Genomic DNA, 15,157 nt, shown 5'->3' with positions numbered 1-15,157 from the left:
CTGAGCAGACAAAGTATGTGTAACTACCTGTAGAGGGGCTGACATGATGAATGATGATGGATCCAAACCCATTTGAAGCTCTTTAGGATTAATAGCAGCATAAAGTCATTTCTATAGGGTACCTAAACGTGTCTGAAACAACAGTATATTGAAGGCTGCATATTATGTTAAGAATGACAAGTATTTATGATTGAAAGTTGTCTGGGCTGGGATTATCAGTTTTAGTAAACCTTTTCTTGCTTCTTTAATCTTTGATTTAAAGACCCCTCCAGAGATTAAAAAAAAAAAAAAAAAAAAAAAAAAAAAGGGCTGATTCCTAGAATTGTCCCACAGAGAGAGTAAATACTCTCACCTCAGTGACTGGTACTACACAGGTGTTTTCCTTCTGAAGGAATGAATGTTTTCCTTGGGGAACAGCTGGGGAGAGGCACCTGAGTAGCAGGAAAGAGGGTGAACGACAGCTCAGCTCAGTTAAATTAAGCTCTGCTCGACTAAACTCCTTCCTAGGAGTGGGAAAGAAAAATCCTCCTGTGTGGTGCCAGTTGTGTCTAGTGAGTTTTATATTATTGCAATTATAAATGTTGTTGATTTTGCTGTTTGGGAGTTTTTTCAGTGTTTTTTTTTTATTTATGGTCACAGCACTTATGGTTAAACATGGCAGCTGAAGAAAAATATTGTGTGCAAGTGTAGAGAATGGACAGAAATATGCGTAATCACAAGGGGCACGCAGGGGAGTTTTAGAAGTAAAATGTCCCTTCTGCAGAACTGCTGCCTTCCAGTTGTCTCTGTGCCTCCGGAGTGTTGTTGTTCTGTTTGAATGAGAATGAGAGATTTTGATGACAGGTTTTTCTGAGACTATGACAAGCACAACCTACACTGGTCTCAGGTTCAGAAAGAGAGAAACTTGTGCCATGCACAGATTGATTTCCAAAACCTGAGGGTTTCCAGCTTTCCCTAACCTTTGCTAACACACTGCAGCAATGTATTCTTTGAGTGTGTTGATTCTCTTGGGTCTGCAAGAGCCTTTGGGGCAGAGCTAATTTTTTCAGCACTGACTGTGGAGATTTGTGACTTCAGATGTAAATGTCCCTTTCTCAACCCTGCTGCCAGTGACCCACTGCACAGCAAGTGTCTCACATTATAAAGTGCTTATTCACAGAGGGCTCTGACCAAGGCTATCTGGAGGGTGGGAGATGCTTTCTTGGCAATGGGATGTGAACATTGTGGGGCAGATCTTCAGCTGGGATAAAAATCCTGCTTGGTCTCTGTGGCTCAAAGGATGTTTGTTAATTCATGTGGAAAATTTGTGACCCTAGAGAGATCACAAAGTTCAGTGTCCTTGAGCGAGGGCCACACTTTGCAGTCAAGATCAAAATGTCTTTCTCCCTTGGATTTTTATTTTTCTAAAAGTCCTTTAAATTGTTTTATACTGAAACCTACAGTATTATCCAAGAAAACTTTGAGGAATGCTCTGTGTGTTCTCCCTTTTACTAAATTATTGAATTTCCACACTGGTAGGAATGTGGAGCCCTGAAAGTTCACCTGGCTCTTCTGCTCATGGGCTGTGCTCATCCTGTGCAGAGGTTGAGCTCTGGCATGGCCATTATCACCAAAGCTGCCATCCAGGACTTTATCTAGTTATCCTTTGAAAGAGCTTCAATCTTTGATTTCCTATTTAGTTACATCAAGTATTTGAGGAAAGTCTCTTAGCTGGAGGATTTTGGAGGGCAGACTGGGAGCTGGTTTGCCTGCCAGGGGTGTGCTCTGGGCACTTTTGTGTTTTGGTGGTGAATTGAGAGGTGGAATTGCCTTGTGCTGTGTTGTAGTTTAGATTTAGGGGGGGTCCCTGGGGAGGGTTCCCTGAGAGCCCTCCGGGCTCTAGGTTCATTGGTATTTGCAGGCAGGCAGGCAAGGAGACTCTAGACTGCTGATGGGAGGAGGATTTATTTGGAGTTCGACCCCGGGAAGGCAGCATGGTCACTGAGGGAGAGGGGGAAGGAGGGGGAGAGGGAAGGGAAGAGGAGCGAAGCCTCCGGAGGCCTCCAGGCCAAAGAGAGAGGGAGCCCTCTCCATTTGCACCTTTATCAGGGAATTTCAAAATGGGCGTGGATAGATTCTCAGGCCAATGGGTTTAGAGATACACGATACTGCAGGGGAGGTTACAGACTTGGGATAAACTGTACACTTTCCAGGGGTGAGCCAGAGCATACGATTTCAATAAAATGCAATTCCACAGTGCTGGAGCAAAATCCCCTGAGCAGAGGAATTGCAGACTCCTTGGCATTGGTGCAGTGCAGCTTTCCTCCTCTCCTTTGGAGAGCAGCAAGGCACTTGGAAAAATAAATCATCTCCCTGTACAAAATCTTTCCTCCCTTGCTGCAGGAGCTTTTGTCTTCTTGTTGGGGCATCAGACTGCTGATGTTGTGCTTGTTCACATCTCAAGGCACAGGTCATTTGACTTGAATTCAAGCCAACAAACCCACGAGGGTGAGGTGCTGTTGAGGGGAGCATTAACCTGGGGACAGGAGGAACCATCACCATCACTTCACACACTTGGTTACGAAGGAGTTGGGGACAATGGCTTTTGCTATTGCCCCAAAATGCCTGTTTTCAACCAGGGAATGAGCCCTTTGTCCATCATTCAGATGTGTCAGAGGAACGTTATCTTCCTTTTAAATCTCTGGTCCATGCTGGGGGTGATGACAGGTGTGGAGTGCAGTCCCATGAGGCTCCCCCCTCATTAACACCTGGGTTGCTTCCCCCTTAATCCAGGAGTGCAGCTGTGTTTCACAGCCCTGCCACGTTTGATGGAGTCTGTTATTCCTGTGTGATTCTTTCTTGGTTTATTTATTTATTTTTAATATCTTGCACAAATACACACAAACATCTCAGACACCTCCCCCCTTCCCATCAGCTTCTCATCATGGTTTCTACTGCAAGTCAGGCAAAGTTATCTTTACCACTGTGAATTTTATCAACTCGAAAAGTAAACAATTAAAAAGAAGTGGTTTCAGGCAGCAAGGTGGCTCTTGAGTGCCTCAGTCAAGTGTTGCATTTATGCACTGAACTTTAAATTATTTTTTAACATTATTCTCTTGCACTTGTTGCTTTATGTGAGTCCATGGAGCAAATAAAATGAACCATTGGGAGGAAATGTGCTATTGGTGTACAAAATGCTGTGAAGTGGACAGCAGTTTAACGTTTCTCTGCCCATCCCTTCCAATCTTTTTGGTTAATAATGATTTCCCTTATTATATAAAGTAATTGCAGACTAGAAAATGGAATAAAAGCTTAAGTTTGAAAATCTGAGTATGCAGTGTGGGAGAAAACTTTGCTCTTGAGAAGGTCTGTCACCTTTCCTCTGACTTAGAAAGGATTTCTCTACAGAGATCAGTGTTGGGAAGGTGCTGGGAGCATGGCTCTGTCCTGAGTAGCATTATAGATAATTTCAAGTTTATGGATAAAAAGATTTGTGAGCGGTTGTGATAAATAATCTACTGCTCTCTGAAGGAGAGAGCCTGCTCTCTGTTCCTCACGGGTGGGAGGTTCCGGCTAGGGTGAGACCCAGTCTCTGGTGTACTCCTCACTGGGGCAGTGGTGCTCTCCCCGTGGTCCTGGGGGTGACAGGGGGCCCCTGTGCCAGCTGTACTGCCTCTGCCTCCCCACCAAGTCCCTGCTCTGCACTGAATCAAGAACCTGAAAGCCAAGACCTGTTCCTAGCAGCAAATCCACCAAATAAAAACCCTGTGGTTGAGAGCCATTGTGTCATTAACAGATGGACTTGATGGTCTTAGAGGCCTTTTCCAACCTAATTGGTTCTGTGATTAGCAGGACTCTTAGAGCCAACAATTTTAGCTGTAGGCACCTAATTACCCTTTTCCCAAAGATGACCCCAGAGCAGATGATCCCCATGGCAATGCTCTCCAGGCCTTGCTCCTTTTCCCAGCAAGAAGCTTTTTCTCCAAGCTGATCCCAACCCTGCTGTCTCTGCCAGTTCACTTTGTGTGATGCATTTCCCAATTTGTGCTATTTTGACCTTCTCCAGTGTCGTGGTTGAGGGGGAAGTAACTTTTCCAGGAAGTTGTGGGCAAACCAATCAGTGGTCAGGTTTTGTGCTGGCACCTGGAGTGGCCACTGTGGAGTTGGACACGCCTCTGAGAACACAAGGAGTTAAAAGCAAGGACTTCAGAGGGAGTAGCCCTCTTTTTGTTTCTGTTTGGTCTCGCTTGGTGAAGGGAAATTTATTATGATTTTTGCTTCCTCCAGAAGTTTGCTGTGTGTTCAAGGTGACAGATATGCCATGTCTTCTTGAGGGGGTGTTACATTCCCCTGTGGGAATGGTTTCTCCCCCCTCAGGGACCCCTAGAGCTTGTACCATGTAGTTTGACCCTTCCTTCCCTTTCTGACCCCATTGGCTGTGTCCCAAACTGCCCCTCCCTGGCAAGAGCTGAGAAAAGACCCTGTTCCTCTGTGCACACCCTCTTTCCCTCTGGAGACTACCTGGAATAAGCATCTTGATCTGCAGCTGAGGGTCAGAGCCTCTTGTGGGTCCTTTATCCTGTCTATGAAATATTCCTCCAAAGCCTTAGAAGGCCTGAGCTAGCTTGGAACTTCGGAGGGGTTAAAAAGGAGGATTTATTTCAAGGGGGAATATTTTTCATTGTCTCCATGAAAATCCTCATCCCAGCTCCTTAACCTCTCTGTATCCACCATAATTTTTTTAGTACATTTTGGTGGTGATCACCCATAGTCCTGGGAGCTGAAGGGCCCTTGGGAGAGTGGCACAGCTGTAGGAAGTTTTTTTTAAATTTGTCTTATTTTGAATATTTCTGTGACAATTGACATGAAAATATCCATTAGTGTCCCATTTAAACCTGATGGATCAGTTCTTCTGGCCCCAGTGTGTGATCCAAAAGTTTTCATTAGTATCAGATAGATGAACCCATTTCTTTGAGCAGTTAATGGGCTTGTAATGCAAAAATTTGAACTGATATCTCAGGAAAGACTGAGTGTGGGAACAGAAGGGAATTGAAGAGGAAAAGAGATTAAAAAAACAGCAAGAGAGATTTGTTAATAGTGGTTGGAGATATTCTTCTCACCTGTCCTGGGTGGCTGTTCAAATGCAGATGTGTGAACTCCTCTAAAGCAAATGAGGAAAAGCAGAACCCTTTGGGCCATAATTCTTTTCCATATGTGTTAGATCCCTCTTCCCTCCAATCAATTAATTGCATCCTAAAAACATCTATTTCTCACCATTGACTTTAAAGGGATTTTAGATGAGTGGCTCAGATATAGCTGTCTACACAGTAAGTGATTAAAATTGGGTTAGATGAGCTGGCAGACTCCACAGGGTTTTTTCTTCCTTCATGCCAACCCTAAATCAAAAGGCATCTCATCAGAGTATTATAAAATACAGCCTTCGGAGGGAGAGTCTTCTACTTCCGTATTCTGGCATCTGAAGGAAGGAGGGAGACTCCCACCAAATTAGAGAGAGGTAAAGATTCCATCTCCCTCTGGAATTCATGGCCATAATGAGAAATTCAGACATTTATGAGATGTGCTTAACCAAGGCAGAGCTGAGCATGTGGATGTTTCTGTTTGTAGTGTTGCACCAAAAGCAGAATGAGAGACTATTTTTAGGGGTTATTTTCATTCTTTTTCCCCCCTCTTTGACTAAGGTAATAGCCCAACTTGTGCCTGGGGAAGGGCAGACACTTTGTGTGACCTCACAAAATAAAACCCCTTATGAGCCCTCTCCTTGTGACTGTAAAATGGGGGTAAACTGGGAAATAGGGCTGATTGCAGGTGTTTATTAATGGGGAAACTCCCAAAGAAGCATTTACCAATTCACCAGAGAGGAATTCTCACAAAAACCTCTTGCAAGTTGTGCCTGGTTTATGTTTCAATTTTAAAACCAGGTAAGGTTGTAAGAGAGATGAGCAAGTTACTGGCAATTGGTGAATATTTCCCTTGGATTTCAAAAGTTGGCAAACCTTGAAAATACTATCAATACCTTTTACATACCATAAATATCCATATATTTGAAGGCAATGTAAATTCCAAGGACAAGAGAAAGCAGAGCAAGAACTGACTTAGTTTTAAATCAGAAAGGGACATGCATTTGTGTCATGGGTTGGCACTGGCCAGATGTTAATGCACCCATGAATATATGTTTTTTCCCTAACAACTACTGTGGGATGTGATCAGGAACAGAGCAGAGCAGGCTTAAATCTTGAAAACAAAAAAACCCCCAAAACTTTATTACATTACATAAGAACAGAGACAGAAAACTCTTAAACACCCACAGAGACAGAAATAAAAACTTCTCAGAACATTTCTTCTCTTCTCCCAGTTTCCACCCCCCACACATCACTCTCCATAGACCAAACCTTTGGGTTTTAAATCAAACAATCACCACTCAAAAAAAACCAATCTTCAATTCAGCAAGGGAGAGAGGAGTCTCTCTCACACCACAGACTGTTCCTCAGAAAACACAGGTCCACCCCTTATGTGTTTCCATGTCACCCGTGGCACTGCCCGGAGAAGTCTGCCAGGGTGACACTCTCTTTTTCCTATGTCCAGCGCTCTCACCGCTGTCCATAGGCTGAAGCTGCATACAGGGCTCTTTTAAGGATGCTTGCATGCCGAGCTCTCCCCATTTTTCCCCTTGGGGCCGAGGGTTTCTTCTCTGAGGGCAGAGAGCACCACCACACCCTCTTCCTCTCTTCTCTGTTCACTCCACTGCAGCAAGTCGAGCTGGCCACATCCACCCCAAAATGCAGTTTATGTTCAAAAGAGACTCAAGTTCAGTCTATGGCTAACATTATGCAAGAAAAGTCCAGCTCAGAAAGCTACTCCTCTCATTCTTTGCCCATCGGGTTCCTTCCAATCGTGCTTAATCATCTCAGTCTCAGGCTGCTTCCCTCTCTCCTCCGAAACCACCAGTCATGAGAATCAATGTCTAAGAAAAGTTTCTTTCTGCCAAGCAAGGGTTAAGAGTTTCTAGCTCTCGGCAGGGCTGCAGGCTCAGGCACTCCCAGGCTCGGCAACTCCCATGTGGCTGGGCACCTTCTCCCGGAGGGCGGGGGGGGGGGGGGGGAGGGTGAGCACACACGGAAGGCACTTCCACAGTTTTCCACCCCTCCATCCTGGATGGGGCTTGATCAGTTCCAGAGTCCTGTCCATTTGCTTCTCCCCCCCCGGGGCCCCAGCTTACTTTAGTTCCACCGCGTGGTTGTCCTGAGCCCAGCCACGTGGCTTCCCCCTCCCCCACTCAGCCCAAAGCTGAGCAGGGGAGAGGAGATGTTTCCACTGCTGAAACCGGAACCCAAAAGAGACTGAACTCCCCTGGAGTCCTGCTTTTAACTCTTTGTGTCCTCAGAGGCGTGTCCAAACCTCGGAGTGACCAATCCAGGTGCCAGCAGAAAAGCTGATCACTGATTGGCTTGCCCACGTTCCCCTGGAAAAATTCACCTCCCCCCGTAACCACGACAATTTGTTTCCTCTAAATGTTAATTCCTCGACATAATGGGTAAAGTATCAAATTATTATTTAAACCCACAAATAAAGTGCAGGTCCCTTTTCCCATCTCTAAGTCATGTTCTCCTGCCAAAGGATAGGCATGGCTATATTTTTTTACAAATGGAATCTGTATAGCTTTGCCCTGATAGTCCACTGCTGAATATTGATGGTGCAATAATTGGCTCTTTATTGGTATACTGTGTTTTCCTGGAGATTTTTTGACTTCCTGCAGTAAATCCTTTTTGAGTTTTGCTCCTTTTATGGTTTGGTGTTTACAAAAGTTGATAGTTCTGGTGGAACTGCAGGACTGTGAATAAGACTCAGGATTTTGATTTTTTGTATGTTGTATTGGTAGCTGATATCTCTCCTTTTATCTTTTTTAGCAGAAATATCTCAGTTGTTGATGTCTATATTTAGCAGAACTCAATCTCTCTTCTCTGTTTTCTCCTATTTGTTCCTGGCTTGAAGGGTGTGGCAGTGTGTTAATTTAATCGGTTATGCTTTGTATATTTTTGCACTCGTTTGGTTCTCTGTACCCTTCCCCCTGATGGTTCCTTTGTTTAACTCACATGACTCCTGTCTGCACCTGCACCTGTTATGCGGCACACGGTTAGTTGTCTGTTATTCTTTCCCGCCTTGGTGAAATCCCTCCCATCCTCTCCTGATTAGTTCAAGTTATTTTCTCCTACCCCCGGGTCCCCTAGCAACTGGCCCTGGTTGGCCAGCAGTGACTGACCACTCCCTTTGCCCTCCCCCGACTCGCCCCTGACAAAAACCCACTGTACTCTCCTCCCCCCGAACAGTCCCGGGCTGAGGAGGTGTTTCTAATAAACCCTCTGTTCGTCTGGAATTTGTTTCCTCCTTTCGTTCCACTGCCTGTTGAATTACCATCGCTCACACGAGCCCCTGATAGGAAAAGAACCCACAGGAGTCAGTACTGCTTGCGCTGCTCGCGGTCTGACCCCCCTACGACGTCTGTCGCGGTATCTGGGCTGGCCGGTGATAGAGCTGTCGGCTCTAAGTGAGCATCCCGACAGAAGGGTTGGTGGCACTCAGTGGTGGATAAATGCAAGGAAATCTAATAATGCCTTTCTAATATGCCCATTTATCTGCTATCACATTTTAACTCTTCATGCAACTGTGCAATCATTGCTCCATTGCTATAATTGGATTTCAAAGTATATTTGTGCCATTTAATTACATCTATAGCTTCTCTGTAAGGGCATTCAGAGTAATTAGTAATCTCCTTTTTAGTGGAATTATATTTTATATCAACTGTGCTCATTTTTCTCTTGAAATTATTCAACACATTTGCACCAGTTTTGCTTTTTACACTGGAATTTCTGGCATAAATAATCATTAAAGGGTTTTTTTTCCTCCCCACTGTGAATGTGAACAGTCTAATCCCGCTTTCACTGGAGTCAATGGTAATCTTTTCATTTCCTTCAGTGAAAACTGGATCAAGTTAATAGATTGCAAATTGCATTCAAGGCAAAGTCACATCTTATCATAGAAATAGTTGTGTAGCAACTCCTGGGGTATTGATAGAAAGTGCAAAATTGATTGTTTCCATTTTTTCTTATGGAGTATTTTATAGATTCTCTTATCCAAAATTGTTAATTTTTTAGCCCACAAGTTATGGCATTGCAATAACACTTAAAAGATTCATTTTAACCTGATTTTCATGACAAATTAAAAACATTTCCATTTGAAGGTTTTTGTGAGTGGGTCTAGAACTTTGCTTTCCAGACCCCAAGTTCAGCTGTTCATCTCCATTAGGATGCCTGAGAATGGGCGTTAAGTTTTAAAAATACTTTTTCTTAATTTTTGATTGCAAACCAAATATTTGGTATTTTTTTTTGCTGGCTCTCTGTGTCACTTCAGAGCTGTGTCAGTTCATGGACAGATTTAGTCCTCTTGCTGCTGAATATGAAAAGCTGTAAGCACTTCCCTCTAAAAGTGTAATTCCAGCAAATTACATTCCCAAGTAGGCAGAAATTTATAATGTTCACTTTTTTCAACATGTCAATTTTGTCACTGTGGGGTGGTAATTATATGTACCAAGTAAGATCTTTATTTTTTTTAAAAAAATATTGCAACTGGCTCATTAAGGAGTTATTTTTCTCTTCTGCATTGCTCCCACTCTGATGATTAGAGGTTTGTTGCTTTGGTAATGTGCTTCTCCTCCAGGCCGTTAATGATTATAGACACCTCTCTAACCTGTAATTTTGGGGGAAGATTATTGACAAGGTGAGATGACAATATTTGTAATTGTTTTTATGGCTTAGAAATGTCCTTCATCTTTGCTGGCCATGTGTCAGGACTCGAGATTTAGAGTGAAAGTGGAGCTGATGCCCAGGATTAGAGGCACTTTCTTGTGCTATTTATTCCCAAATCGTGCCAGTTCGTAAGGTTAGAAAGAACACTGTGAAAGATGGTAAATTTTTATTTAATTCTTAATGAAACATCAGTGCAAATGGTGCCTATTCCACCCCCAGCAGAAGGTGACTTTGTTAGGTTGAGGATGGAGCCCCTTGGATCTCCAGAGAGATGCTCATCCTGGTGTGATTTTAGAGCCTCAGGAACCTTTGTGAGCTGGAACATCTTCAGTTTCAGAAGGCAGGATAAAAATCATTTGTTCATCCAGCCTTTTGATCAAAAAGAGAGACATTGAGCCATTTCTATTGGAGATTTTGTTATGTTTCCAGCACAGGGAAATTGTTTATGAGTCTTAAATGAAAAAAAAAAAAACCCTAAACTATGATAAGAGTTATAACTATAATAGTTATATAGTTACTTTATAACAGTAATGAATAGTAATTTCATTACTAATCATTTGAATGGAACAGCATGAGCACCCATGTGTGGAATTGAATTTTATTGAAATGGTATGCTCTGGCTCACCCCTGGGAAGTGTATGGTTTATCCCAAGTCTGTAACCTCCCCTGCAGTATCGTGTGTCTGTAACCTCATTGGCCTAGAGATCTATCCGCGCCCACTTTTAATCTGCCTGTTAAGGGTGCAAAGGGAGAGGGCGGGAGGCTCTGCTGCTTTCCCCTCTCCCCCTGTCCCTCAGTGACCATGCTGCCTTCCTGGGGTTGAACTCCAAATAAATCCTCACCTCATCAGCACCTCACCAGCCGTCTAGAGTCTCCTTGCCTACCAGCATGCGAACACCCATGAACATAGAGACCAGGGGGCTCCCGGGGAACCTTCCCTGGGGACCCCCCTTAAATCTAAAATATGACACCCATGCACCTGAAATTTAAACCTGAAATCCTGCAGATATTTGCATGTTGTCAGAGGAGCCTCACCACTAATGGTAGCCACATTCCCACATCACAGGGACACTCCTCATCGGAGCCTGGCTTTTTCCAGTGGATGCCTTTGAGCACTTCACTTTGCACTGAAATTTTGTCAAAGAATGACTGGTGTTTTGCCACTTTAAAACCGTGGAAACATCACAATGTTATTTTAGAAATGACTCCAGGAATTAATTGCAAATGACTCATTAATGAAACAAATACTCAGCTGTCACTGGAACCAAACTCCACAATACGCTTAATGATTGTTTATTGAGAAAACACTTTTGTGTTTGTTTGATCTGCCTAGTTTTAACGGGGGTGGGAAAAGAGGGAAGCATTTGGTGTCAGAATGGAAACTTGAAACTGATAAAAAGGAGAGGAAAAACATCAGCCAATGATTGGGAAATAGGTGAGAAGCCCAAAGAAAGAGCAGATCCCTAACAATTATGTTGGAAAGCTGCTGCCCCAGGCAGGCCTGGTTGGGTAATAAGGATTAAATCTGGGGACAAACAGGGGAATCTACAAGGGAAGGGTTTCACAGTAGCATTGATTTCGCCACATTCCGTTTCTGGAAAATGAGCATGAAAGAATTCACCTCATATGGGGTGGGTAAATGTTTGCAAACTGCAGAGAGACTCTCAAATGAATGTGGAATATCAGCTGTAGCTCTGTAAATGACAATAAAAATAAATGTTGCTAATTAGGGAATGTGCATTTCTCACAGCTCTGGCATTGGTCTGGGATGCACCACCAAATTTCCCTGCCCAGAACTGTGTGCTGGAGCCACGGACTTTCCCAGGTGCCCATGGGCCACCCAAGGGAGATTTTTCCATAGGCAGCTGGCTGAAGCCGTGCATTTTTCCAAGAGTTCTCCTTTGCAAGGGCCAGATATAAATAGGTAATAAAGCTTTTCCACGGCTGCTGTTTACAAGAGCAGGAACATGGGGCAGGACATGAGCAAGGCAGATCCACCCGCCTTGGGAACACATCTCAGGTGTCCTTCTGCTGGTGCTGCTAAATTATTTACCACTCAGCAAGCATGTGCCTGTGTGAGATATTGAAAGGGAATCTGAGGTGAAACCCCATCCGTTTACCCAGAGCTGACACTGGAATATTCATTATCACATTAAATCCAGCCACAGTGAAAATGAAGGCTTCCATTGATTATGTGTTTACATAAAAAGCTTCTTTGGTGGCAGGCCCATGTCCCAGAGATCTGAATATAAAATCAAGTAAGTGGAAACCATTTTTTTAAAATGGTAAGTTTGCCTTCTTGGAAGTTATGAGACTTGGCATGTTTAAATTATGTTTTAAACCTGTGGTGGATTATGTGATTTTTCTAACTGGCCGCAAGCAATATGAGATGAGCACATACCACCCCAATCCCAGCCACAGGCCTGAACCAGGATTTCCAATGCAAATAAAAAAGAAATGCAGATTTTATATGCAGGCAATGGTGCATGTTCATCTCAGTGCAGTGTTGGTTTGGCAGGGTTGGTGAGGAGGTCTCCCCTTCCCAAGTGCTGGGTCTGCACTCACCTGCCTTTCCCTGTCCCTCTTCATCCTGAATTTGTGCTGGAGCAGAGTGAGAGCACAGCTCAGAGAGGGGATTCAAAGAGCCCATTGGATTTATGATTTTGGAAAATGCCAAAAAAAGGCATGAGGATTTTTTTCCATCCATCCATCCATCCATCCATCCATTGCTTTCTCCTTCCCTGTCTTCCCCCTCCACCAGGGATCCTGTTGAATTCACGGCTCAATCACATCTTCTCTGTGAGGCAGCAGAAAACTTAGAAATGCTGAGATGAAGCAGCACTACATGATGAAAGCCACCTCTGGAGCAGGTTGTCCCACCAGGAAGCAGGAGGGCTGGAGGCTCTGGGTCACCTAGGGCTGTAAATGAGTTCCCAAGAAAACTGGCACAGTGAGGGCTGGGTTTGGTGGTCGTGGGCAGGTACAGGGATGTGAGTGTCGCTGAGCGTGTTTTCCTAAACCCCAGGGCACACAGCGACATTCAGGGGTGCGACACCTTCCCCTGGGGAGCTCTCACTTCCCCACCGGGACTCAGGTTCAGCCAGTCTATGGGCGCAGAGACAAAGTGAAGACGAGACGGGTCTTGGGGTGAACTAAGGAGATTCATTACGGGTATAACTGAAGCATAACAACTAAAAAATGAACCCCAAAGACCAGGGGCACGTGTCCTCCCGTGCGTTTTATAGACAGGGCAATACAAAGCAAGCAACCAATGAAAATGCACTCAGGGAGGGGTTTAGGGCGGGGAGTACAGAACAAAATCCAATGGGAATAGCAGAAGCAGTGTGATGATATGAAACAGCAAATGATATATCGATTTAAGAAAGACTGGCAGGGAAGGCTCTAGAAATAGAGGCAGGGGCACAGAGGATTGACACCTAACAGTATGTATAATTTAAATCATAACACACAAATGAAATAGAAAGCTAGCTTGAAAACTTAGAGTAGAAAATCCACACCGCAACATCTCCTCCTTTTCTTTTCTAAAAGAAAGAGAGTGTGATGTCTAAAATAATGTTTACTAAGGAAAAGGGAGAAAGCAAATTTAAAGGAAACTGGCATTTACAGCATCCAGGAACTGCATTCATCATTGCAAAATTTTACTTTTGGCCAATTAAAACTTCATGGATCTCTGTCTCGAGGTTAGAGTTCGAGCTGATAATCTTAAACTTTGAATTTTAAAAGCCAAATTTAATTTGTGGTTAATGGGTTCCTGGTTACTGTATTTTCACGAAGTAAAGTTTTCTTTATTAAGGTAATAATAAATCATGTTTATAACTAAAATAAAACAACAGTAGTATTGGTCATGCCCCTTGCTCTGCAATCACTCAGTGCTGGATCTTCTGGACAGCTGAAGATCTGCTCTTTGAATGGCGAGGAACAGCGTAACTACAGAGATGTTCAGTCTCTGAATCAGTTCTCTTAATTAACAAATCTATGATGCTGACAATTACAACACAAACGCACAAACTTGCTGAGTCAAAGCAGGCTGCAGCATACTTCACTGTTGACAGATCTGATTGATGGCTGTTCTGACTGTCAGCTGGCTGGAAGGTTTTCAGCAGTCTCAAGTTTTTAGATGACAAAGTGCAAGGTGGCAGGTGCAGGTGAGGCAGCATGACTTTCTATAACATATAACTTGATAAATGCTTAACAACACAAAGGACAACTTGATGACAATATAAGTTTAAAATGATAGTAAACTCAATACTTAATTAGAACTCTCTCTTCAATATCTTTGCTTCTAACTTAATACCTTTATTCTTAGTAAACCGTTCATTTACTCTTTCACTTCTACTATCTCTAACTTTCTCTTCCTTCTTATTTCCTTCTTTCTTCTCCCTCTCCTAACTCTCTATTATTCCTTTATATTAATTCTCTCCCTTCGTCCTGCCCTCTAATACTAGCACATTCCTTCTTATCACTTACTTATACTTTCATTAGATTTCTTTTACTCTTTCGATTAAACTCAAATTACAATTTAACTAACACAACATAGAAAAAAGACTTTTACATATTAAAACTTACAATAAGAATTAATAAAATAAAACAATTTATATGTCATTCATTCTATTTCTAAACTATGAATCATTGATCTTCTGCTGGGCCCTAGCAGGAAAGCAATGAACAAAGTCTAGCAAATAGACTATTTAACTCATATTCTAAACTTATATATGATAGAAAAATATGTATATAATAAATGCAATATAATAATATTATTAAAATGCAATGAACATAAATATAATAATCATGTATATAACAATAGTATAAAATCAAAGGGATCATTGGGAAAGGAATGACAAGGAGTGGATAGGGACTTGTGCAGTTGCTACAAATGAATTATCAAATTAGAGAGACACAGGAGAAATGAACAAATCTCTTTTGCAATATAAAACAAAACTTCTTTTCTCGGGGATGAAAAAATCTTACAGAACCCAAAGGTTTCCTCAGAGGTCTTGAGAGATCGAGGATATCTGGGATGTCTTTCCAATAATGGAATATTAACGGTTGAACGCAAACTAAACGCGGAAACTGCTTTGTAAGAAGAGAATTAAAAACATTAGGATTAATAGAAGAACAACTGATAGGGGTAGAAACTGAATGGGAATTTGAGCAACCGGCACAAGTGGTTAGGGGTTCTGGAAAGGGGGGTGGCCTGGGCGCCGCCATCTCGGGGGGAGGCAAGATGACAACCCCCGGGCCAGGGTTTCCGGCAAGCCGGAAGAAGGAGTGGGAGTGACGGTTTGGCGTCTCTTCAAAGGTGCTGACCCCTCTCTCTCCTGCCCCTGGAAGACCCC

This window comes from Prinia subflava (genome assembly GCF_021018805.1).
Source record: "Prinia subflava isolate CZ2003 ecotype Zambia chromosome W unlocalized genomic scaffold, Cam_Psub_1.2 scaffold_22_NEW, whole genome shotgun sequence".
Classification (NCBI taxonomy): domain Eukaryota; kingdom Metazoa; phylum Chordata; class Aves; order Passeriformes; family Cisticolidae; genus Prinia; species Prinia subflava.
This window is presented reverse-complemented; position numbering follows the sequence as displayed.